Genomic DNA, 26,094 nt, shown 5'->3' on the forward strand with positions numbered 1-26,094 from the left:
TTTTTAGGTTTGGATAGGTTTTAATTGTCACGATGGGAGCAACATCCCCTATACACTTCCTGATGAACTCAGTCACTGTGTGAATGTATACGTCAATGTTATTCTCAAAGGCACTCCTAAGAAAACCGTGGCAGTTTTTTTTTCTTTCTTCGACTACAGTAGTTCATGTATAAAAATGGGCACCTGTGACAACCTTTAATTAAAGTCCCATTGCAGGCCCAGTCTGACGTTCATTATCCAGGGCTGATGGGGCAGGCCTTGGGCACAGCTGGAGCTCCTGGTGTCTGACTGCAGCTCTCCTGCTAATGACCTGTAGGGCACTGGCTGGCTTCTGGCTGGCTGGCTGGCTGGCTGGCTGGATGGCTTCTGGCTGGCTTCTGGTGTGGTGTAGGGATGAAGGGAGGTACAGCTCTGTGCAGATGTGCAGTCAATTAGGGCAGCCTCACCTCCTCCTTAATGTCTTCCTCTCTCTATCCTGCCTCCCTCCCTGCCTCTCAAATGGAGCCTGTTGTAGCCTGTCTTCCAGCCCGCTGGTTCTGAGAGGAGGACGCCACGGTAAACAACACTACAACAACAGAAACACATCCAGCTAATGTCTCCACAAAGTCATCATCCCACCAGCTCCCCCTTCCTTCTCCTCTTGTCTTGTTCATTCATTCCCTCCCTCTCCTCTCCAGACTATTCAGATACAAATCCCTCATAATAGTTCCTCCTCCAACCTTACCCCCTCCTACTCATCTCCATGTGTTCCATTATGCTTGGCCCCAAACAAATTAGCACAGCTGTTATTATCAGGGACGACATTGAGAAAAATCAGGGGGCGGTGGGTTGGTGAGGAGAGACAGTTAAATGTCTAGGTTACTGTTCCCGGTTCCTGGAACATGAGAAGACTTGCCATGGATTTGTATTGTGCCGACGGCCGGGGGTTCATACTGGTGGGAGAGAGTGAAGACTACTTCTACACCACAGGAGGCTGGTGGCACTTTAATTGGGGAGGACGGGCTCGTGGAGCGGAATCAGTGGAATGGTATCAAATACAGTACATTCACTCCGTTCAAGACATTATGACCCGTCCTCCCCTCAGCAGCCTCCACTGTTCTACATCTAGTTTACCATTTGGAGATGTGGCAGTGACACGGATTCATTTTGAAAAGGGCATCATAATAAATTAAATGTTAAAATAAACTGTCTGTCTGCAAGTGAACTACACTTCTTGGTCTCTATTGAGCTGACAAGAGAAGATTGTCAGTTTGACAAGGGTAAGGCAGAAATGTACAGATTTATGACCAGAGCAGAGCCACGTAGACAGTTCCTCAGACCCTGCTGGGATTATATACCACCTACCCCAAATATAATATTTTTTGCGAAAGCAGTTTTCAGTTTCTATTCATGGGGTTGATTTGTGACTGCATCCTTGGATGAGAACAAGACACAGTTATGACAGGCCAAGAAACCTTCCCAGAACTACACTCCTGACAATGTCCTGGACATGACAAATAATTGTGGGAGATATGCGTCTTGCTCTATAACGTAGGTCAAGAAACAGATGACACGTCTCACAAGCACAACCCGAACCTCTCAACATCAACATCTTCTCAATGCAACTAGGATATCTACACAACTGTGTCTGTCCATCTGAGAATATAGTCATATGAGCAGCATTGGAAAAATGGTGAGGAAACAATCATTTTTCTGGTATCAAATGCTGATAATAATAAGATAACCTATGTTCATGTTGTTCCAATATGAAACATGATTAACCTTCTGTGTTGACCCATATGTATTTGTATTCATCCAAAAGGCCTGTGTTCCATCGAGCATGAACACATCCATAATGTCAATGAGGATGAATCACATCACCCATCCTCATTTATTTCCTGCCAGACCTTTTTAATGGTACAAATACGATTCCATACAGGAGCTCATTTGGCACTATGTGCTCTTTATTAATAAGAGACATTGAATGTTCTCTGTGTGTGTGTGTAAAGGCATCTGCATACATAGGTTTGGTTTGCTCCTAGCAGAAACCACATGTGCTCTCATACTTCCTAAAGACCTTCTGAGCCGCAATATTACTGTACTTTGTCCCTCTTGAGCATAGCTGCAGGTTTTAGGGGTGCTGCAACACACTCTGATAATCCCCCCCAAAAAATGTTATTAAAATAATAACCCAATATATATATTTTTTATTTTGGTTCACAAAAGTAGTGCACTGGGCTTTTACTAGTCCTGTATTAACAGACCTTTACTATTCCTGTATTTTACAGACCTTTACTAGTCCTGTATTAACAGACCTTTACTAGTCCTATATTAACAGACCTTTACTAGTCCTGAATTAACAGACCTTTACTAGTCCTGTATTAACAGACCTTTACTAGTCCTGTACTAACAGACCTTTACTAGTTCTGTATTAACAGACCTTTACTAGTCCTGTATTAACAGACCTTTACTAGTCCTGTACTAACAGACCTTTACTAGTTCTGTATTAACAGACCTTTACTAGTCCTGTATTAACAGACCTTTACTAGTCCTGTATTAACAGACCTTTACTATTCCTGTATTTTACAGACCTTTACTAGTCCTGTATTAACAGACCTTTACTAGTCCTATATTAACAGACCTTTACTAGTCCTGTATTAACAGACCTTTACTAGTCCTGTATTAACAGACCTTTACTAGTCCTGTATTAACAGACCTTTACTAGTCCTGTATTAACAGACCTTTACTAGTCCTGAATTAACAGACCTTTACTAGTCCTGTATTAACAGACCTTTACTAGTCCTGTACTAACAGACCTTTACTAGTTCTGTATTAACAGACCTTTACTAGTCCTGTATTAACAGACCTTTACTAGTCCTGTACTAACAGACCTTTACTAGTCCTGTATTAACAGACCTTTACTAGTCCTGTATTAACAGACCTTTACTAGTCCTGTACTAACAGACCTTTACTAGTTCTGTATTAACAGACCTTTACTAGTCCTGTATTAACAGACCTTTACTAGTCCTGTACTAACAGACCTTTACTATTCCTGTATTTTACAGACCTTTACTAGTCCTGTATTAACAGACCTTTACTAGTCCTGTATTAACAGACCTATATAGACGTCTGCAGCATAAGCATATTTTTCTTTGCTGCATCGTCACCCAACCATAACATATGCACAAACTGTTTCGACTGGGAAGCATATATTAAGCTTTACGCTCGTGCGTGAATGCATGCGTGAGAGAGCGAGAGAGAGATAAATCAAATGAAAGAGGGACAGAGGATGAAGTTCTTCTCCCTGGCCTGCTGTCCCTTGACAAACAGCTCTGACAGTCCTCTCTATATACACGTACACAGCTCTTCACCTCAGTAATCAGAAATATCACTGTTGGTGTTTTTGGGCATGTTTAGGCATGTCAGTTAGGAGTGACAGTTATGTGGGAGTGATACATGGTTCCATATAACCTACACCCTCGTGTATTTTAACCTCTGGCCCCCTGTGTGACATGCCGGGGAGAGTGAGGCTGCTGATGCGTGATGCATGACTTTATGCATGTCATTCCTCAAGCCGCCAGGACAGTTACATGCACGTTGCATTCCTGTGCCGCGAGGAGTTTAGGGATGTCACAATATTGACTCTCCACCTCCCCTCTGACACAAACCTGCCTGATTATCATGGATGTGGATTCCAGCATCAACACAAAAAACTGTAACTCTCTGCTGCTGTGCAGATCTCTACTACTGGGCTACTCTCTACTACTGGGCTACTGGGCTACTACTGGGCTACTACTGGGCTACTCTCTACTACTGGGCTACTCTCTAGTACTGGGCTACTCTCTACTACTGGGCTACTCTCTACTACTGGGCTACTCTCTACTACTGGGCTACTGGGCTACTCTCTACTACTGGGCTACTCTCTACTACTGGGCTACTCTCTACTACTGGGCTACTGGGCTACTCTCTACTACTGGGCTACTCTCTACTACCGGGCTACTCTCTACTACCGGGCTACTCTCTATTACTGGGCTACACTCTACTACTGGGCTACTCTCTACTACTGGGCTACTCTCTACTACTGGGCTACTCTCTATTACTGGGATACTCTCTATTACTGGGCTACACTCTACTACTGGACTACTGGGCTACACTCCACTACTGGGCTACTCTCTACTACTGGGCTACACTCTACTACTGGACTACTGGGCTACTCTCTACTAATGGGCTACTCTCTACTACTGGGCTACTCTCTACTACTGGGCTACTCTCTATTACTGGGCTACACTCTACTACTGGGCAACTGGGCTACTCTCTACTAATGGGCTACTCTCTACTACTGGGCTACTCTCTACTACTGGGCTACTCTCTACTACTGGGCTACACTCCACTACTGGGCTACTCTCTATTACTGGGCTACACTCTACTACTGGACTACTGGGCTACTCTCTACTAATGGGCTACTCTCTACTACTGGGCTACTCTCTACTACTGGGCTACTCTCTACTACTGGACTACTGGGCTACTCTCTACTACTGGGCTACTCTCTACTACTGGGCTACTCTCTACTACTGGGCTACTCTCTACTACCGGGCTACTCTCTACTACTGGGCTACTCTCTACTACCGGGCTACTCTCTAGTACTGGGCTACTCTCTACTACTGGGCTACTGGGCTACTCTCTACTACTGGGTTACTCTCTACTACTGGGCTACTTTCTACTACTGCGCTACTCTCTACTACTAGGCTACTCTCTAGTACTGGGCTACTCTCTACTACCGAGCTACTCTCTACTACTGGGCTACACTCTACTACTGGGCTACTCTCTACAACCGGGCTACTCTCTACTACTGGGCTACTCTCTATTACTGGGCTACTCTCTACTACTGGGATACTCTCTACTACTGGGCTACACTCTACTACTGGGCTACTCTCTATTACTGGGCTACTCTCTATTACTAGCCCAGTAGTAGAGACTAGACCAGTAGTAGAGAGTATCCCAGTATTAGAGAGTAGCCCAGTAGTAGAGACTAGCCCAGTATTAGAGAGTATCCCAGTATTAGAGAGTAGCCCAGTAGTAGAGACTAGCCCAGTATTAGAGAGTATCCCAGTATTAGAGAGTAGCCCAGTAGTAGAGAGTAGCCCAGTAGTAGAGAATAGACCAGTAGTAGAGAGTAGCCCAGTAGTAGAGAATAGACCAGTAGTAGAGAGTAGCCCAGTAGTAGAGAGTTGCCCAGTATTAGAGAGTAGCCCAGTAGTTGAATGTACTCAGACGGTAATGAGTAGTCCAGTAGTAAAGAGTAGCCCAATTGTAGAGAGTATCCAAGTAGCAGAGAGTAGACAGGTAGTAGATATTAGCCTGAGACCTAGTAGTAGAGAGTAGCCCAGTTGTAAAGAGTAGCCCTGTAGTAGGGAGTAGCACAATAGCTCTTCAGTAGAGAGTAGCCCAGAGGTAGAGAGTAGCCCAGTAGTAGAGAGTAGCACAATAGCCCTTCAGTAGAGAGTAGCCCAGAGGTAGAGAGTAGCCCAGTAGTAGAGAGTAGCACAATAGCCCTTCAGTAGAGAGTAGCCCTGTAGCAGAGATTATCCCAGTAGTAGAGAGTAGCCCGGTAGTAGAAAGTAGCCCGGTAGTAGAGAGTAGCCCGGTAGTAGAGAGTAGCCCGGTAGTAGAGAGTAGCCCAGTAGTAGAGAGTAGCCCGGTAGTAGAGAGTAGCCCGGTACTAGAGAGTAGCCCGGTAGTAGAGAGTAGCCCAGTAGTAGAGAGTAGCCCGGTAGTAGAGAGTATCCCAGGAAAAGAAGATACCCCAGAAGTAGAGAGCAGCCCAGTCTAATACTGATACTCTCTACTACTGGGCTACTCTCTAATACTGGGCTAGTCTCTACTACTGGGCTACTCTCTAATACTGGGATACTCTCTAATACTGGGCTAGTCTCTACTACTGGGCTACTCTCTAATACTGGGATACTCTCTACTACTGGTCTAGTCTCTACTACTGGGCTAGTCTCTAATTCTGGGCTAGTCTCTACTACCGGGCTACTCTCTACTACCGGGCTACTTTCTACTAACGGGCTACTCTCTACTACCAGGCTACTCTCTACTACTGGGCTACTCTCTACTTCTGGGGTATCTTCTTTTCCTGGGATACTCTCTACTACCGGGCTACTCTCTAGTACCGGGCTACTCTCTACTACCTGGCTACTCTCTACTACCGGGCTACTCTCTACTACCGGGCTACTCTCTACTACTGGGATAATCTCTGCTACAGGGCTACTCTCTACTGAAGGGCTATTGTGCTACTCTCTACTACTGGGCTACTCTCTACCTCTGGGCTACTCTCTACTGAAGGGCTATTGTGCTACTCTCTACTACTGGGCTACTCTCTACCTCTGGGCTACTCTCTACTGAAGAGCTATTGTGCTACTCCCTACTACAGGGCTACTCTTTACAACTGGGCTACTCTCTACTACTAGGTCTCAGGCTAATATCTACTACCTGTCTACTCTCTGCTACTTGGATACTCTCTACAAATTGGGCTACTCTTTACTACTGGACTACTCATTACCGTCTGAGTACATTCAACTACTGGGCTACTCTCTAATACTGGGCAACTCTCTACTACTGGGCTACTCTCTACTACTGGTCTATTCTCTACTACTGGGCTACTCTCTACTACTGGTCTATTCTCTACTACTGGGCTACTCTCTACTACTGGGCTACTCTCTAATACTGGGATACTCTCTAATACTGGGCTAGTCTCTACTACTGGGCTACTCTCTAATACTGGGATACTCTCTACTACTGGTCTATTCTCTACTACTGGTCTATTCTCTACTACTGGGATACTCTCTGCTACTAGGATACTCTCTGCTACTGGGCTAATCTCTACAACTGGGCTACTCTCTAATACTGGGCTACTCTCTAATACTGGGCTACTCTCTAATACTGGGCTAGTCTCTAATACTGGGCTAGTCTCTACTACTGGGCTACTCTCTAATACTGGGATACTCTCTAATACTGGGCTAGTCTCTACTACTGGGCTACTCTCTAATACTGGGATACTCTCTACTACTGGTCTAGTCTCTACTACTGGGCTAGTCTCTAATTCTGGGCTAGTCTCTACTACCGGGCTACTCTCTACTACCGGGCTACTTTCTACTAACGGGCTACTCTCTACTACCAGGCTACTCTCTACTACTGGGCTACTCTCTACTTCTGGGGTATCTTCTTTTCCTGGGATACTCTCTAGTACCGGGCTACTCTCTACTACCGGGCTACTCTCTACTACCGGGCTACTCTCTACTACCGGGCTACTCTCTACTACTGGGATAATCTCTGCTACAGGGCTACTCTCTACTGAAGGGCTATTGTGCTACTCTCTACTACTGGGCTACTCTCTACCTCTGGGCTACTCTCTACTGAAGGGCTATTGTGCTACTCTCTACTACTGGGCTACTCTCTACCTCTGGGCTACTCTCTACTGAAGAGCTATTGTGCTACTCCCTACTACAGGGCTACTCTTTACAACTGGGCTACTCTCTACTACTAGGTCTCAGGCTAATATCTACTACCTGTCTACTCTCTGCTACTTGGATACTCTCTACAAATTGGGCTACTCTTTACTACTGGACTACTCATTACCGTCTGAGTACATTCAACTACTGGGCTACTCTCTAATACTGGGCAACTCTCTACTACTGGGCTACTCTCTACTACTGGTCTATTCTCTACTACTGGGCTACTCTCTACTACTGGTCTATTCTCTACTACTGGGCTACTCTCTACTACTGGGATACTCTCTGCTACTGGGATACTCTCTGCTACTGGGCTAATCTCTACAACTGGGCTACTCTCTAATACTGGGCTACTCTCTAATACTGGGATACTCTCTAATACTGGGCTAGTCTCTACTACTGGGCTACTCTCTAATACTGGGATACTCTCTACTACTGGTCTAGTCTCTAATACTGGGCTAGTCTCTAATACTGGGCTAGTCTCTACTACTGGGCTAGTCTCTACTACTGGGCGCCTCTCTAATACTGGGCTAACTGGGCTAGTCTCTACTACTGGGCTAGTCTCTACCACTGGGCTAGTCTCTACTACCGGGCTAGTCTCTACTACCGGGCTAGTCTCTACTACTGGGCTACTCTCTACTACTGGGCTAGTCTCTACTACTGGGCTACTCTCTACTACTGGGCTAGTCTCTACTACTGGGCTACTCTCTACTACTGGGCTACTCTCTACTACTGGGATACGTTAATATATCGTTTAAATGTTGTTACTCAGTGACAACGACCTATAGTAAAATAAAACATGTATATACACATTGAGACCTAAAATGGCAATGAGAGTAAGCCATTATTTATATGTCTTCTTGTCAGGATTGACCTTTTGTAAAACATCAAATATTTAGTCCTTCTTAGAGCCAACTAAAAACCCACTAGACAGAGGTGGTGTCTTGTGATGAAGACAACTAAACATTGTGTGAAAACTATGTCTGATGTGACTTCATTGAAGAAGAAGAAGCACTGATTGTGCTGCAAACAAACTACATCCTGCATTTCTGGTCTTGGGAGACACTGAGTCTGAACCGTCAAGGTTCTCTGAGGAAACTTATCAATGACTGTGTGAAGAAAAACTCTCAGCTGAAATCTGTCAAGTCTCCACCTCCAGAGAAATAAAGACAGACACAAAGCCAGACGTTTGTGAGGCAGGCAGGCAGGCAGGCAGGCAGGCAGGCAGGCAGGCAGGCAGGCAGGCAAGTAGGCAAGTAGGCAGGCAGGCAGGCAGGCAGGCAAGCAGGCAAGTAGGCAGGCAGGCAGAATCCTCCCATAAACTAGAAATCAGGCTGTGAGGGAAACTCAAATCACAACATAACAACCATAACCACACAACACAACCCTCTCAGAGTGGCATTTACATTTGATGTGGGCTCCAGGGGAGGGAGGGGATCTGACAGGCCGCATTGCATTCCTCCATCCCCCTGATCCATCAGGACACACCGACCGACAAGCAGGGAGAGCAGGAGAGGCTGCCAGGGCTTTCAAGCTGCAGCTCAGAAAAATAACAGCGTAATCAATAGCTTCCTGGGCCACTTGTTAAAAATGCTATTTCCACCTGCGAGTCGCTGAGAGGGCCCCTTCACAGGGGAGAGCCACATATCATTCTCTACACGCCACCGGCACCATGACTTAAAAGAGCCAACTGTCACAGAGTCATATTGATTATGAGTGAAAATGTGATCATTTTGTATTAACTCAGCCCTCTGAGCCCTGTTCTGCCAGGTCGGCTGCAGGGAATTAATGCTTTCGTATCACACTTAAGAAAAATATGGGCCCTTGCTCATTTCACCCCCTCTCAGACAGAGAGGTATATGTCAATCACAGCCTGGTCATGGCGTCCAGAAGAGAACAAGACCCTGGGAATTAGATTAAAGTCATTATTTAAAAGAGATTCTTTCCCCCATTTTAAAATATGTATTATTGCCTCTGACACCACACCACTTTAATAAAGCCCTGGCATTTAAAATATCAATTTCTGCCAATTAGATGTCATTATTAAAAAGAGAAAGAGTAGCGAGGGAGGGGCACTGCTGTCCAATTGAAAATCCCAGGCTCTCTTTAAAGGTCTGAATCATTATAATGGTGTCCATGTTGAACATGTTTTTCATTCAAGTCATGGACTGACTGAACAGACTTCCAATCCAACCGTTGGGAGGGAAACTCATCAAAATGGACATTCTTAAAGACCAGTGAAGGCTTAATGGTCAATTCTCTTACGGGCTATTGTACCAGAGCTTTTAAAAAATCTCTCTCTCCACACTACAACTACACACTACAACTAAAAATGTGCACGCACACACACACCACACACGCACACACACACCACACACACACACACACACACCATAGGCACATCAATATACGACTTGGACTTTGTCCACTTCTTAGTTTTATTTAGGTTCAGCAGTTTTTCGAAGTACAGTGACTGTAAGTCTCATTGAAATAAAGAGGTGCAAATGAAATAAGATAGTCTGGTTATAGCTATGTCAGCATGACAGGGGGATATAAGAAGCTGCAGTGTAATTTTGGAGGCAGCGTGACCGGCCCTGACTCTGCCCCCTCCACAGGGCGCTGGGAGGTTCATAGTTATAGCCCACAAACACAGACCAAAACTTGGGCCACTCAGCACTTATTGAGGGCTCATTCCTTCTCACAAATGCCACCAAATAATGAAAAATGCCCTATAGGATAATAACGTGTGGTGTTATAATAAGAACCACGATTCTTCTTCTCCTGCGGTAGATTGAATAAATCAGAAACTATCCTGGCCACACTACTTTCCCCCTCACATTGCCCCAGACGGCATCCCTAGCCGCGTCCTCAGAGCATGCACAGACCAGCTGGGTGGTGTGTTTACGGACATATTCAATCAATCCCTATCCCAGTCTGCTGTTCCCACATGCTTCAAGAGGGCCACCATTGTTCCTGTTCCCAAGAAAGCTAAGGTAACTGAGCTAAACGACTATCGCCCCGTTGCACTCACTTCTGTCATCATGAAGTGCTCTAAGAGACTAGTCAAGGATCATATCACCTCCACCCTACCTGACACCCTAGAACCACTCCAAATTGCTTACCGCCCCAATAGGTCCACAGACGACGCAATCGCAATCACACTGCCCTAACCCATCTGGACAAGAGGAATACCTATGTAAGAATGCTGTTCATCGACTATAGCTCAGCATTCAACACCATAGTACCCACCAAACTCGTCATTAAGCTCGAGACCCTGGGTCTCAACCCCGCCTTGTGCAACTGGGTCCTGGTCTTTCTGACGGGCCGCCCCCAGATGGTGAGGGTAGGAAACATCTCCACCTCACTGATCCTCAACACTGGGGCCCCACAAGGGTGCTTTCTCAGCCTCTCCTGTACTCCCTGTTCACCCATGACTGCGTGGCCATGCACGCCTCCAACTCAATCATCGAGTTTGCAGACGACACTACAGTGGTAGGCTTGAGGGCTCATTCCCCCAACCCCTCTTTTACGCTGCTGCTACTCTCTGTTTATCATATATGCATAGTCACTTTAACTATACATTCATGTACATACTACCTCAAAAGGGCCGACCAACCAGTGCTCCTGCAAAATTGGCTAACCGGGCTATCTGCATTGTGTCCCGCCACCCGCCAACCCCTCTCTTACGCTACTGCTACTCTCTGTTTATCATATATGCATAGTCACTTTAACCATATCTACATGTACATACTACCTCAATCAGCCTGACTAACCGGTGCCTGTATAACCGGTGTCTTTTTTATTGCTGTTTTATTTCTTTACTTACCTAATATTCACCTAATAACTTTTTTGCACTATTGGTTAGAGCCTGTAAGTAAGCATTTCACTGTAAGGTCTACACCTGTTGTATTCGGCGGCCTACAGGGAGGAGGTGAGGGCCCTCGGAGTGTGGGGTCAGGAAAATAACCTCACACTCAACGTCAAAAAAACAAAGGAGATAATCCTTGACTTCAGGAAACAGCAGAGGGAGCACCCCCCTATCCACATCGAAGGGACAGAACTGGAGAAAGTGGAAAGTTTTAAGTTCCTCGGCGTACACATCACGGACAAACTGAAATGGTCCACCCACACAGATAGCGTAGTGAAGAAGGCGCAGCAGCGCCTCTTCAACCTCAGGAGGCTGAAGAAATTGAGGCAACTGTGAGGCAACTGCTCCACCCACAACCGCAAGGCTCTCCAGAGGGTAGTGAGGTCTGCACAACGCATCACCGGGGGCAAACTACCTGCCCTCCAGGACACCTACACCACCCGATGTCACAGGAAGGCCAAAAAGATCATCAAGGACAACAACCACCCGAGCCACTGCCTGTTCACCCCGCTATCATCCAGAAGGCGAGGTCAGTACAGGTGCATCAAAGCTGGGACCGAGAGACTGAAAAACAGCTTCTCTCTCAAGGCCATCAGACTGTTAAACAGCCATCACTAACATTGACTCAAATCTCTAGCCACTTTAATAATAAAAAATTGGATGTAATAAATGTATCACTCGTCACTTTAAACAATGCCACTTTATATAATGTTTACTTACCCTACATTACTCATCTCATATGTATATACTGTACTCTATACCATCTACTGCATCTTGCCTATGCCGTTCGGCCATCGCTCATCCATATATTTATATGTACATATTCTTATTAATTCCTTCACACTTGTGTGTGTATAAGGTAGTTGCTGTGAAATTGTTAGATTACTTGTTAGATATTACTGCATGGTCGGAACTAGAAGCACAAGCATTTTGCTACACTCACATTAACATCTGCTAACCATGTGTATGTGACCAATAAAATTTGATTTGAACGCATTTCAGTGTCTGGCCAGACTGGCAATGGCAGCAGCAGTGATATTACACTCTTGGTCTCACATCCCACAGACAGCCTTATCTGGACTCATAAACACTACCGTTCAAACTTCAGTAAATAATAAATGGACAAGGAGGGAAATTATATTTTCTGTTTGCTTCCAAATAGGTGCTTATTTATAAAAAAGGGAAATTATTTTCTGCAGATGGGAGTTACTGCACATAAGGGTCATGTTCAAAAAAGCTATGGGTGTTTCAAGTGTGCTATGCTTTTTCAATTAATTTGATCATTAGGTAACTACACTAAAACAGCAGCAAATGTGTTCAAAATGTAATTTTAAGATGTTGAAATAACTCTGTTGAATCAACTTTGTACCAAGCAACCGATCAACAGATTGGAGACAGAGAGAGAGACAGAGAGAGAGACAGAGAGAGAGACAGAGAGAGAGACAGAGAGAGAGACAGAGAGAGAGAGACAGAGAGAGAGAGACAGAGAGAGAGACAGAGAGAGAGACAGAGAGAGAGAGAGAGAGAGAGAGAGAGAGAGACAGAGACAGAGACAGAGACAGAGAGAGAGACAGAGAGAGAGACAGAGAGAGAGACAGAGAGAGACAGAGAGAGACAGACAGAGAGAGAGACAGAGAGAGAGACAGAGAGAGAGAGAGAGAGACAGAGAGAGAGACAGAGAGAGACAGAGAGAGACAGAGAGAGAGACAGAGAGAGAGACAGAGAGAGACAGAGAGAGACAGAGAGAGACAGAGAGAGAGACAGAGAGAGACAGAGACAGAGAGAGACAGAGAGAGAGACAGAGAGAGAGACAGAGAGAGACAGAGAGAGAGACAGAGAGAGACAGAGAGATAACTACCTTGGGAAAATCCTCTGCATTATCATTAACAGCAGGCTCATACATTTCCTCAGTGAAAACAATGTACTGAGCAAATATCAAATTGGCTTTTTACCAAATGATCATACGACAGACCACGTATTCACCCTGTACACCCTAATTGACAAACAAACAAACCAAAACAAAGGCAAAGTATTCTCATGCTTGTTTTGATTTCAAAAAAGTATTTGACTCAATTTGGCATTGAGGGTCTGCTATACAAATTGATGGAAAGTGGTGTTGGGGGAAAAACATATGTCATTATAAAAACCATGAACACAAATGACAAGTATGCGGTTTAGTAAAATAGGCAAAAAAAACACACACATTACTTCCCACAGGGCCGTGGGGTGAGACAGGGATGCAGCTTAAGCCCCACCCTCTTCCAAATATATATCAACGAATTGGCGAGGGCACTAAAAAAGTCTGCAACACCCGGCCTCACCCTACTAGAATCTGAGGTTAAATGTCTACTGTTTGCTGATGATCTGGTGCTTCTGTCCCCAACCAAGTGGGTCTACAGCAGCACCTAGATTTCTGCAGAGATTCTGTCTGACCTGGGCCCTGACAGTAAATCTCAGTAAGACAAAAATAATGGTGTTTCATAAAAGGTCCAGTTGCCAGGACCACAAATATAAATTAAATCTAGACACCGTTGCCCTAGAGCTCACAAAAAACTATACCTACCTCGGCGTTAACATCAACACCACAGGTAACTTCCACAAAGCTGTGATCGATCTAAGAGACATGGCAAGGGCTTTCTATGGAATCAAAATGAACATAAAACTCGACATACCAATTAGGATCTGGCTAAAAGTACTTCAATCAGTTATAGAACCCATTGCTCTCTATGCTTGTGAGATCTGGGGTCAACTCACCAACCAATATTTCACAAAATGGGACGAACACCCAATTGTGTACAGAATTATGCAAACATGTTGTTCATGTACAACGCAAAACCCTAAACAATGCATGCAGAGCAGAATTTGGACTATCCCCGCTAATTATCAAAATCCAGAAAAGAGTTCCAACCACCTAAAAGGAAGTGATGATACACATTCCACCACATGAGAGATTGACCTAGAGAAGAGTCGCCTCAGCCAGGATCTGGTTCTGGGTCTCTGTTCACAAACACAAACAGACCCCACAGAGCCCCAGGACAGCAATACAATTAGACCCAACCAAATTATGAGAAAGCAAAAAGATAACTATTTGACACTCAGCAAATAATCAACCAAAAAACAGAGCAAACTGGAATGCTATCTGGCCCTAAACAGAGAGTACACAGTAGCAGAATACCTGACCACTGTGACTGACCCAAAGTTAAGAAAATTCTTGACTATGTAGAGCCTCAGTGAGAGTCTCTACAGTCTGTACGTGTTATTGAGAGAAGCCGCTGCCCACAAAATGAGTTGGAAACTGAGCTGCACCTCCTAACCTCCTACCAAAGGTATGACCATATTAAAGACACATATTTCCCACAGATCACACAGACCCACAAAGAATTTGAAAAAAAAATCCTATTTTGATAAACTCCCATATCTATTACTCTAAATGTCGCAATATGCAATACTAGCAGCAAGATTTGTGACCGTTGCCATGAAAACAGGGCAACCACAAGCACAAACAACATTGTAAATACAACCAATACAACCAATATTTATCTATTTACTTATCTTCCTCTACTATTCATAGTACAACTTTTTGCACATTGTTACCAGCACTGTACATTGCTGATAATAACATTTGAAACGTCTGTATCATTTTGAAACCTTAATGAGTGCAATGTTTACTGTAAAATAAATGTAAACAAAATATTTTGTTATCTATTTCACTTGCTTTGGCAGTAAAGCTCCATTGGAGAGAGAGAGAGAGAGGGGGGGAATTGCAAAAGGGAGAAAAGTCAATTATTTTTCTCCTTCCACCTGTGAAGGCTTGGTGAAATTGTGTTTGAGTGTGGGTGGGGGTGTCAGTTCTGACAATAGTCAGGTATAACCACAGTGAAGCCATAATCCCTGTCGCACTGCTGGGAGACACCAGACCGGTCAGCCTGCTGCTCACTACAAATGGACTGGATTACCTTGAGTTCCCAGGGACGACAAACAGATGTCACATCACACCTTCGCTGTCAATTCTCCCAGACAGGTGGAAATTGCTCTCCAATCTGTAGCAAATCAGGTGTTGAGAGTGCATTACAAGCCTATACGGAAAACCACAGCACTTTCTGCTGTTGTCAAGCTCATTGGAGGGGTGAAAGTAATCTTATCATTAAAACAACCCAGACATGTGGCCATAGTGATTTCACTCCTCACATGTTTTAATTGATTCCATCCATCAATTTCACCACCCTCGAAAACGTCTGTGTCTGATTGCATCTCCCTGCTGCCTGGGAACGGTTTCACTACAAGAACTGTGGGGATCTCCAGCCTGCCCATCCATGGTTCCAATCCTGTTGGATTACTTTGGCTCAGAGTGGCTTGTGCTCAGTCACACAGCCAGCCAGGACCTGGGCCTCATTGGTAAGAAGGGTTAATACTGAAAGGGATCTCTCTCTATCAGATGCTCATACCAGTTAGTGTAGCAGAGCCAGAGCTCAGGAGAGAGAAGAGAGAGAGACCAGCACTGTCCATGTGCACTTCAGAGGCAGAGACAGAAATAGACCTGTCCAGAGTCACATATAGAGATTATGTACAGCTCTGGGCCTGGGTTTGTCAACTGTCCCTCACCAGCACCACAGGCAGGTCTGTCCACTGGCCTGCACCAGCACCACAGTCAAGTCTGTCAACTGTCCCTCACCAGCACCACAGGCAGGTCTGTCCACTGGCCTGCACCAGCACCACAGTCAAGTCTGTCAACTGTCCTTCACCAGCACCACAGGCAGGTCTGTCCACTGGCCTGCACCAGCACCACAGGCAGGGACACTTAGATCTAAGACTACTGGGTCACAGTGAACTTGGGGATGACAGGATAGGGGACAGGATAGGGGATATGAGAGGGAACAGGATAGGGGACATGAGAGGGGATATGATAGGGGACAGGATAGGGGACATGAGAGGGGATATGATAGGGAATAGGAGGGAACAGGAGGGGACAGGATAGGGGACAGGATAGGGGACAGGATAGGGGACATGAGAGGGGATATGATAGGGAATAGGAGGGAACAGGAGGGGACAGGATAGGAGACATGATAGGGGACAGGATAGGGGACAGGATAGGGAACAGGAGGGGACAGGATAGGGGACAGGATAGGAGACATGAGAGGGGATATGATAGGGAATAGGAGGGAACAGGAGGGGACAGGATAGGGGATATGAGAGGGGACATGATAGGGGACAGGAGGGGACAGGATAGGGAACAGGATAGGGAATATGATGGGGGATAGGAGGGGACAGGATAGGGGATATGATAGGGGATATGATAGGGAATATGATGGGGATAGGAGGGGACAGGATAGGGGATATGATAGGGGATAGGATGGGACAGGGTAGGGGACAGGAGGGGACAGGATGGGGAACAGGATAGGGGACATGAGAGGGGATATGATAGAGAATAGGAGGGGACAGGAGGGGACAGGATAGGGGACAGGATAGGGGACAGAATAGGGGATATGATAGGGAATAGGAGGGGACAGGATAGGGGACAGGATAGGAGACAGGGTAGGGGACAGGAGGGGACAGGATAGGGGACAGGATAGGAGACAGGGTAGGGGACAGGAGGGGACAGGATAGGGAACAGGATAGGGAACATGAGAGGGGATATGATATGGGGTAGGAAGGGACAGGATGAGACAGGATAGGGGATAGGAAGGGACTGGATGGGACATGATAAGGGACATGAGAGGATATGATAGGGGGCAGGATAGGAGACAGGATAGGGAACAGGATAGGGGACAGAATAGGGGACCGGAGTGCATAAGGTGGTAGAGCCAGGTTGCTACAGTTGCAAGAAAAAGTATGTGAACCCTTTAGAATTACCTGGATTTCTGCATAAATTGGTCATAAAATTTGATCTGATCTTCATCTAAGTCACAACAATAGAAAAACACAGTCTGCTTAAAATAATAACACACAAACAATTATACATTTTCACGTCTTTATTGAACACACCGTGTAAACATTCACAGTGTAGGGTGGGAAAAGTATGTGAACCCTTGGATGTAATAACTGGTTGACCCTTCTTTGGAGCAATAACCTCAAACAAACATTTTCTGTAGTTCCAGATCAGACGGGCGCAACGGTCAGGAGGAATTCTGGACCATTCCTCTTTACAAACTGTATCAGTTCAGCAGTATTCTTAGGATGCCTGGTGTGAACCGCTCTCGAGGTCATGCCACAGCATTTTAAATCGGGTTGAGGTCACTCTGACTAGGCCACTACAGAAGGCATATTTTCTTCTGTTGAAGCCATTCTGTTGTTGAATTTGGGTCGTTGTCCTGTTGCATCACCCAACTTCTGTTGAGCTTCAATTGGCGGACAGATAGCCTTACATTCTTCTGCAAAATGTCTTGATCAACTTGGGAATTAATTTTTCCGTCGATGATACTAAGCTGTCCAGGCCCTGAGGCAGCAAAGCAGCCGCAAACCATAATGCTCCCTCCACCATACTTTACAGTTGGGATGAGGTTTTCATGTTGGTGTGCTCTGCCTTTTTTTCTCCACACATATGTTCTGTGTTCCTTCCAAACAACTCAACTGTAGTTTCATCTGTCCACAGAATATTTTGACAGAAGTGCTTTGGAACATCCAGGTGCTCTTTTGCGAACTTCAGACGTGCAGCAATGTTGTTTTTGGACAGCAGTGGTTTCTTCCTTGGTGTCCTCCCATGAACACCATTCTTGTTTAGTGTTTTACGTATCGTAGACTTGTCAACAGAGATGTTAACATGTTCCAGAGATGTCTTTGAGTCTTTAGCTGACACTCTAGGATTCTTCTTAACCTCATTGAGCATTCTGCACATTGCTCTTGCAGTCATCTTTGCAAGACGGCCACACCTAGGGAGAGTAGCAACAGTGCTGAACTTTCTCCATTTATAGACAATTTGTCTTATTGTGGACTGATGAACATCCAGGCTTTTAGAGATACTTTTGTAACCCTTTCCAGCTTTATGCAAGTAAAAAAGTCTTAATCTTAGGTCTTCTGAGATCTCTTTTGTTTGAGGCATGGTTCACATCAGACAATGCTTCTTGTGAATAGCAAACTCAAATTTTGTGAGTGTTTTTTATAGGGTAACCAACATCTCCAATCTCGTCTCAGTGATTGGACCCCAGGTTTAGCTGACTCCTGACTCCAATTAGCTTTTGGAGAAATCATTATCCTAGGGGTTCACATACTTTTTCCAACCTACACTGGGAATGTTTGAATTATGTATTCAATATAGACAAGAAAAATACAATAATTTGTGTGTTATTAGTTTAAGCACACTGTGTTTGTCTATTGTTGTGACTAATATGAAGATCAGATCAAATTGTATGACTAATTTATGCAGAAATCAAGGTAATTCCAAAGGGTTCACATACTTTTTCTTGCCACTGTAAATGACAGTGTGACATGCCCCAGTGCCAGTCCTTCAAAAATGAATTAAAACATTAACTAGGCTACCCATTTGCAGAGTCTTGGCTCCTGTCAGAAGAGGAAAATGTTGACAATGATAATGACACTATTAACAACTCAGCCAGTATCTCATGAGCCATCGCAATCTGTGAGACTGAGCTCTGGCCAATAAATGTGTGGCATAGTTTTCTTCTTTCTCCGTTTGGCTCGGCGTGGCATGGAGGAAAGGCTAATTAAACAATCATTGTACAGCAGACCTGTGGAGTCCCCATCATCCTGTCCTGTTGACTTTGTCACGCCGCTCATCCTCTCTCTACTAGAAAGCCCCTCGTCTGATACCATGCTGGGAGAAGGGCCTTTGTCACACACCGTTGGTCCTCTCTCTCTATCTCATCTCTGTGAGAAGAGAGAGTCAACATCAAAGCAGCAGACAAAGAGAGCAGAGCACACAGAGAACGGCTGACTTTATTTACCATTTAGACAGAGTTAAGTCTCACGCTGAGCATAATGTGTCTGATTGTGACTGTGAATAGCACCTGCAATGCAGGGAGTCGTAATTTGGAATCGTACCTCCAAGAGAAAGATGATGAATCTCATCATAAAGTTTTAGTACCAGCCAAATGGAACTGGAACCAGCAGATGTTTGATTGTAATGAGTACCTGTGAAAAACAAGATTTGTGAGATAATCTCCTTGAACAGGCTACAAATACACAGACAGTGATCACAGAGTAAAGAGAGATGTGAGAAGTGTTTTTATATGTATTGATAATTATTTTTTAATGTTGCTATTTTTCAATGTTGCTATTTTTCAATGTTACTATTTTTCAAAGTACCTATTTCTCAATGTTGCTATTTTTATGTTATTATTTGATGATTGTTCAATCATCATGTAGAAGAAGACAAATCTGTAAATAATGCATCATCGCAAGTCATGACTTTTCCCACGGCAACCTTATCCTTTGGTTCTCCTTCCAATGACCACAGTGAGACCACACCTCAGCTTCTGTCACTGATATTCCTCCTGTAACAGTGACCACATGGCAACCATGCCCAGTCTCCTGCCACAGTCTCTGCTGCTTCACCATAGAGCACGCTGAGACCACACCCAGTCTGTCCCCCTTCCCTTCAGCAGTGGCAGGGAGAGAGCCATGCGCATGTGCCAGCGCTGGCCGTCAGCAGACGGGGAGGAGGAGGAGGAGGGGAGAGAGGAGGGTGAGCGCTCAGTCACACCACTCAAGATGGATGTTTCCCATCATGCAGCTCAATCAGCCACCCAATGATTCATTTCACAGACACTTGGGTAATTATAGGAGTCTGCTCTTCACCTCTGGGATGAAACTGTGTTAGCGAGGGAGGAAGGGAGGATATAGGGAGCAGGAGATAGAGGGAGAAGTGAGTGAGTGACTAAAGAAAGGAGAGATTGAGGGAGAGCAGAGACAGAAGAGAATAAGGAGGGATAAGATGAGTAGGCTATATTGTGAGATGCATCATTTAGCTTGTATCAACTGTCTTCTTTGGGGGAACCAGTATTATCGGTTACTATGTAATTAAGTGGAGTAATTGTTTGTGTGACCTTGTTGAAATGCTAACAAAACACGACTAATACGAGAAAATAAACAGAGAGAAAATTAGCGGCAGAGAAAACCTGAGGGACAGGGAGGAAGACAAAGAGCATGAAGGCAATAGTGTGTGGAAAATTCGAAGGAAACGGGTTTCAGGAGGATACAGAAAAAGGAGGGTGAGCTGTGGAGAGAAAGTGCTGTTGGAGGGGCTAGTCATGGCAAGAGTACAAGCTCCCCCTGTTGGCGGAGTCGACACAATGACAACACGGCTCTACATCAAAGAATGGAAGCTTCCTCTTCATTATTCCACCGATGCTGACGGACCTTAAAAAAAACACACACGTATTCAACCAAACTGACATGTTATAGTCTCACGAAATCATTATACTCTAGCTAGCTAGAGGTGAATGACACATTACACAAATAGAATAGGTTCTCTCATTGGTTCCCCGCTGACCAAATTAAGAAGAATGATTTCACTACATTTTTATAAACTCTGCAGTTTTCAGTGTGTTCAATGATAAGTGAGAGTGAATGAAGTATTGATTAGGACAACAACAACAAAATAGTTGAATATAGCTGCCGGGTGACTGCATGGGAGAATTAATCTGAGGTGCTGGAGCCGTTTCAATCTCTGAGCTGGGTGATGAATCTAAAGAGTGCTCATTGATTGTGTTGCTTGCTGATGAACTATTCATAGTGGAGGTTTGTTAAAGCATATCAGTTCAGTCGACTGTTTAGCCATTGATTGTGCTACTATAGAGAGAACCAAACCAGAGAGCAGCCTCTGTGCAGCATACCACCAGTACTGGAAAAAGTACACAATTGTCATACTTGAGGAAAGATAGATACCTTCTTAGAAATTGACTCAAGTAAAAGTGCAAGTCACCCAGTAAAATACTACTGGAGTACAAGTCTAAAAGTATTTGGTTTTAAATATACTTAAGTATCAAAAGTAAATGTAATTGCTAAAATGTACTTAAGTATCGAAAGTAAATGTACAAGTATAAATCATTTCACATTCCTTATATTAAGCAAACCAGACACCACGATTTTCTTTTTTTTTTAATTTACGGATAGCCACTCAGACATCATTTACAAACAAAGCATGTGTTTAGTGAGTCCTCCAGATCAGAGGCAGATGACCAGGGATGTTCTCCTGATAAATGCGGGAATTAGACAATTTTCCTGTACTGCTAAGCATTCAAAATGTAACAAGTACTTTTGGGTGTCAGGGAAAATGTATGGAGTAAAAAGTACATTGTTTTCTTTAGTAATGTTGTGAAGTAAAAGTAAAAGTTGTCAAAAATATAAATAATAAAGTAAAGTGCAGATACACCAAAAAACGACTTAAGTTGTGCCTGAAAGTATTTTTACTTAATTACTTTACACCACATCATACCACAGACACCTCTGTCACACAGATGATCTACATCATTCAATGTTATAAAAGGACACTTTAATGTGTTCTGAGGTGGTAATCTATGTAAATAATACTCAAAGGGGTAATTAAAACACAAGGTGGAGTTCAATTAACACAAACAAAGAGGTGCAATAGGTTCTCATAAAGCTTACTTCATTATTCAAAGTTTTTACTTTTTTTACAGCATCAGGGATAGCGTACAGAGACGTTTCGGCATTACAGCCTTCTTCAGTGTGTAGGTAAAATTTTCATTCATTCAAAACAACATTTGTAAAGAACTACAGATGAGCAGCAGGAGCTTGTCTGAATTTGCACCAGCGAAGCTTCTGGGAGAGCAAGATGGTTCTCTTTTGAGGAGTTCAATTAATCCTCTCTCTGACCCCCCATTTCATCCTCCTCGTTCCTGCACCTCCTCCCTTCGTCCCCTCTAGTTTTCTCTCTGTTGTGACTTTTTTTTTCTGGACCTGAGTGTTGTGTGCAGAAATGCAACGCTTCGTTAGAAATTCCAAGGCTGTGGTGAGCAGGTACACGGCCATTGTGACAAGCGCAATTTATGGGCTGCTCTTGAGCTGGAGAACGCATTCAATAATGTGCTGGGAAGATTGATCCATCCCCTATACAGGGCTGGGCAGGCGGCTGGGCAGGCGGCTGGGCAGGCGGCTGGGGTGGGGTGGGGTGATTTACACATGCAGGTAGCCCAACTCAGCAGTTAGAGCCTTCAGAACTATAAAAATCCCTTGTATTAGTAGTTCTAATCCATTTAATTACAGTTTAAACTTTCCAATTTGACACTGTCATAAATTAAAACCAAGGGGTTGGGGATGTAGCCGATGCATTGTAAGGCTAGGAGTGGGACGCTGGCTGGCTGTTTGATCTGGTCAATGACATAACATACATGGTCAATGACATAACATACATGGTCAATGACACATAACATACATGGTCAATGACACATAACATACATGGTCAATGACACATAACATACATGGTCAATGACACATAACATACATGGTCAATGACACATAACATACATGGTCAATGACATAACATACATGGTCAATGACACATAACATACATGGTCAATGACACATAACATACATGGTCAATGACACATAACATACATGGTCAATGAACCAACATACATGGTCAATGACATAACATACATGGTCAATGACAACATACATGGTCAATGACATAACATACATGGTCAATGACACATAACATACATGGTCAATGACATAACATACATGGTCAATGACACATAACATACATGGTCAATGACACATAACATACATGGTCAATGAACCAACATACATGGTCAATGACACATAACATACATGGTCAATGACACATAACATACATGGTCAATGACACATAACATACATGGTCAATGACACATAACATACATGGTCAATGACAACATAACATACATGGTCAATGACACACAACATACATGGTCAATGACACATAACATACATGGTCAATGACACATAACATACATGGTCAATGACACATAACATACATGGTCAATGACACATAACATACATGGTCAATGACACATAACATACATGGTCAATGACAACATACATGGTCAATGACACATAACATACATGGTCAATGACACACAACATACATGGTCAATGACACATAACATACATGGTCAATGACAACATACATGGTCAATGACACATAACATACATGGTCAAAGACACACAACATACATGGTCAATGACACATAACATACATGGTCAATGACATATAACATACATGGTCAATGACAACATACATGGTCAATGACACATAACATACATGGCCAGTGACACAACGTACATGGTCAATGACACATAACATACATGGTCAATGACACATAACATACATGGTCAATGACACACAACATACATGGTCAATGACACACAACATACATGGTCAATGACACATAACATACATGGTCAATGACAACATACATGGTCAATGACACATAACATACATGGTCAAAGACACACAACATACATGGTCAATGACACATAACATACATGGTCAATGACACATAACATACATGGTCAATGACACATAACATACATGGTCAATGACACATAACATACATGGTCAATGACATAACATACATGGTCAATGACATAACATACATGGTCAATGACATATCAGAATCCCCACTACTAGCACACCTGAGTACATCCAGATGATATCAGCCGAACAAAATTATTTACTCAAGCCCACAGATGCTTATCTGTTCTCAAGACCCATTCCCCTTCAATGTCCGTGCCTACACTAATTACTAGGTGAAATCTAGAACCTAAAAGGGCTCTTCAGCTGTTCCCATAGGAGAACCCTATAAAGAACCCTTTTGGGTTCCATGTAAAAGCTTTTGGTTCCAGGTAGAACTAGGCTTGGGCGATATATACTGTTAATACTGTATACCAGGATTATTTATAAATACAGACCGTATGATTTTCAATTCTAAATTTGCTTTGTTGTTGTTGGTTTTGTTGTTGTTTTTTGTGGGGGGTCGGGGTTACCCCTGCTCCGTGTGGCCTTCGGGGGAGCGTGCAACGCCACTGCTTATAACTAACTATAAGTTAAGTATAACTATAAGAAATCTAAGATGTGTCAGATACATTTGATCCCGCTCAGGGCTCCAGCTATGCATTTGGTTTGCTAAGTGGCTAGATGATCAAGCTTCTTGGCTTCAGCAGAGACATTCAATCCCCTCCTGGATCACGATTTCTGTTTCCTAAATAGTTTTTAGAAATAGTGCCTTTTGTGTAATACCATATACCCCGGTATGGTACAGAACAGTATGACTGTATAAAAACCTGGATACCGCCCAACCATTGGTAGAACCCGTTTGGGTTCCATGTAGGAGCCTTTTCAAAGAAGGTTCTACATGGAACCCAAAAGAGTTCTACCTACAACCAAAAAGGGTTCTACCTGGACCCAAAAAAAGATTATCCTACGGGGACAGTCAAAGAACAATTTTGGAACCCTTTTTTCTAACAGTATATTAGGTTACCAACCACAACAACCACATAGTGCACAGTAAATAACTTTACCCTAAAGCTTTACCCTAAAATCCCCTCCATATTCTAAACCCAGTCCTCTCCATGAGCAGGAGGTTGGGTGGAGTATTGACAGACAGGCATGGAGGATAATGGCATGGAATGGGAGGCTGGGTGGAGTATTGACAGACAGGCATGGAGGATAATGGCACGGATTGGGAGGTTGGGTGGAGTATTGACAGACAGGCATGGAGGATAATGGCATGGAATGGGAGGCTGGGTGGAGTATTGACAGATAGGCAGGAAGAACAGGACATTAAATGGTTGGGTGGAGTATTGACAGGCAGGCGGGAAAAACAGGGCATGGAATGGGAAGCTGGGTTGAGTATTGACAGACAGGCAGGAGGATAATGGCATGGGATGGGAGGCTGGATGGAGTGTTGACAGACAGGCCTGAGGAACAGGGCATGGAATGGGAGGCTGGGTTGAGAACTGACAGACAGGCAGGAGAAACATGGCATGGGATGAGAGGTTGGGTGGAGTATTGACAGGCAGGCAGGAGGAACAGGGCATGGGATGAGAGGTTGGGTGGAGTATTGACAGGCAGGCAGGAGGAACAGGGCATGGAAGAGGAGGCTGGGTGGGGTATTGACAGGCAGGCAGGTTGAGCATGGCAGACAGGCAGGAGGAACATGGCATGGGATGGGAGGTTGGGTGGAGTATCGACAGACAGGCAGGAAGAACAGGACAAATGGTCGGGTAGAGTATTAACAGACAGGCCTGAGGAAGAGGGCATGGAATGGGAGCCTGGGTGGAGTATTGACAGACAGGCAGGAGAAACAGGACATGGGATGTAAGGTTGGGTGTAGTACTGACAGGCAGGCAGGAGGAAAAGGGTATGGAACAGGAGGCTGGGTGGAGTAGTGACAGACAGGCCTGAGGAACAGGGTGTGGAATGGGAGGCTGGGTGGAGTATTGACAGACAGGCAGGAGAAGCATGGCATTGGACGGGAGTGTCATGACGTTGGCCTGTTGGGGGAGGTTTATGACCCCCATAAATACCTTTCCCCTTTTCTCTATCTCTACTTTGTAGAGCTGACTCTTGTAAAGCCTTTGTAACATAGAGTCTGGTAACATCGAAATGTGGGAAACGGAACCATATTTCGGTAATCCAATCAGTTGAAAATATGCGTTGGTACTTAATGAATATGATCTCAGATCAGTTGTTGTCTGGGACATTACTACTAATGACCGGATGACATAAACTGTATCTTGGAAAGTCGACACATTCTAGTTATCAGATTCACATGG

This window comes from Salmo trutta, chromosome 13 (assembly GCF_901001165.1).
Source record: "Salmo trutta chromosome 13, fSalTru1.1, whole genome shotgun sequence".
Classification (NCBI taxonomy): domain Eukaryota; kingdom Metazoa; phylum Chordata; class Actinopteri; order Salmoniformes; family Salmonidae; genus Salmo; species Salmo trutta.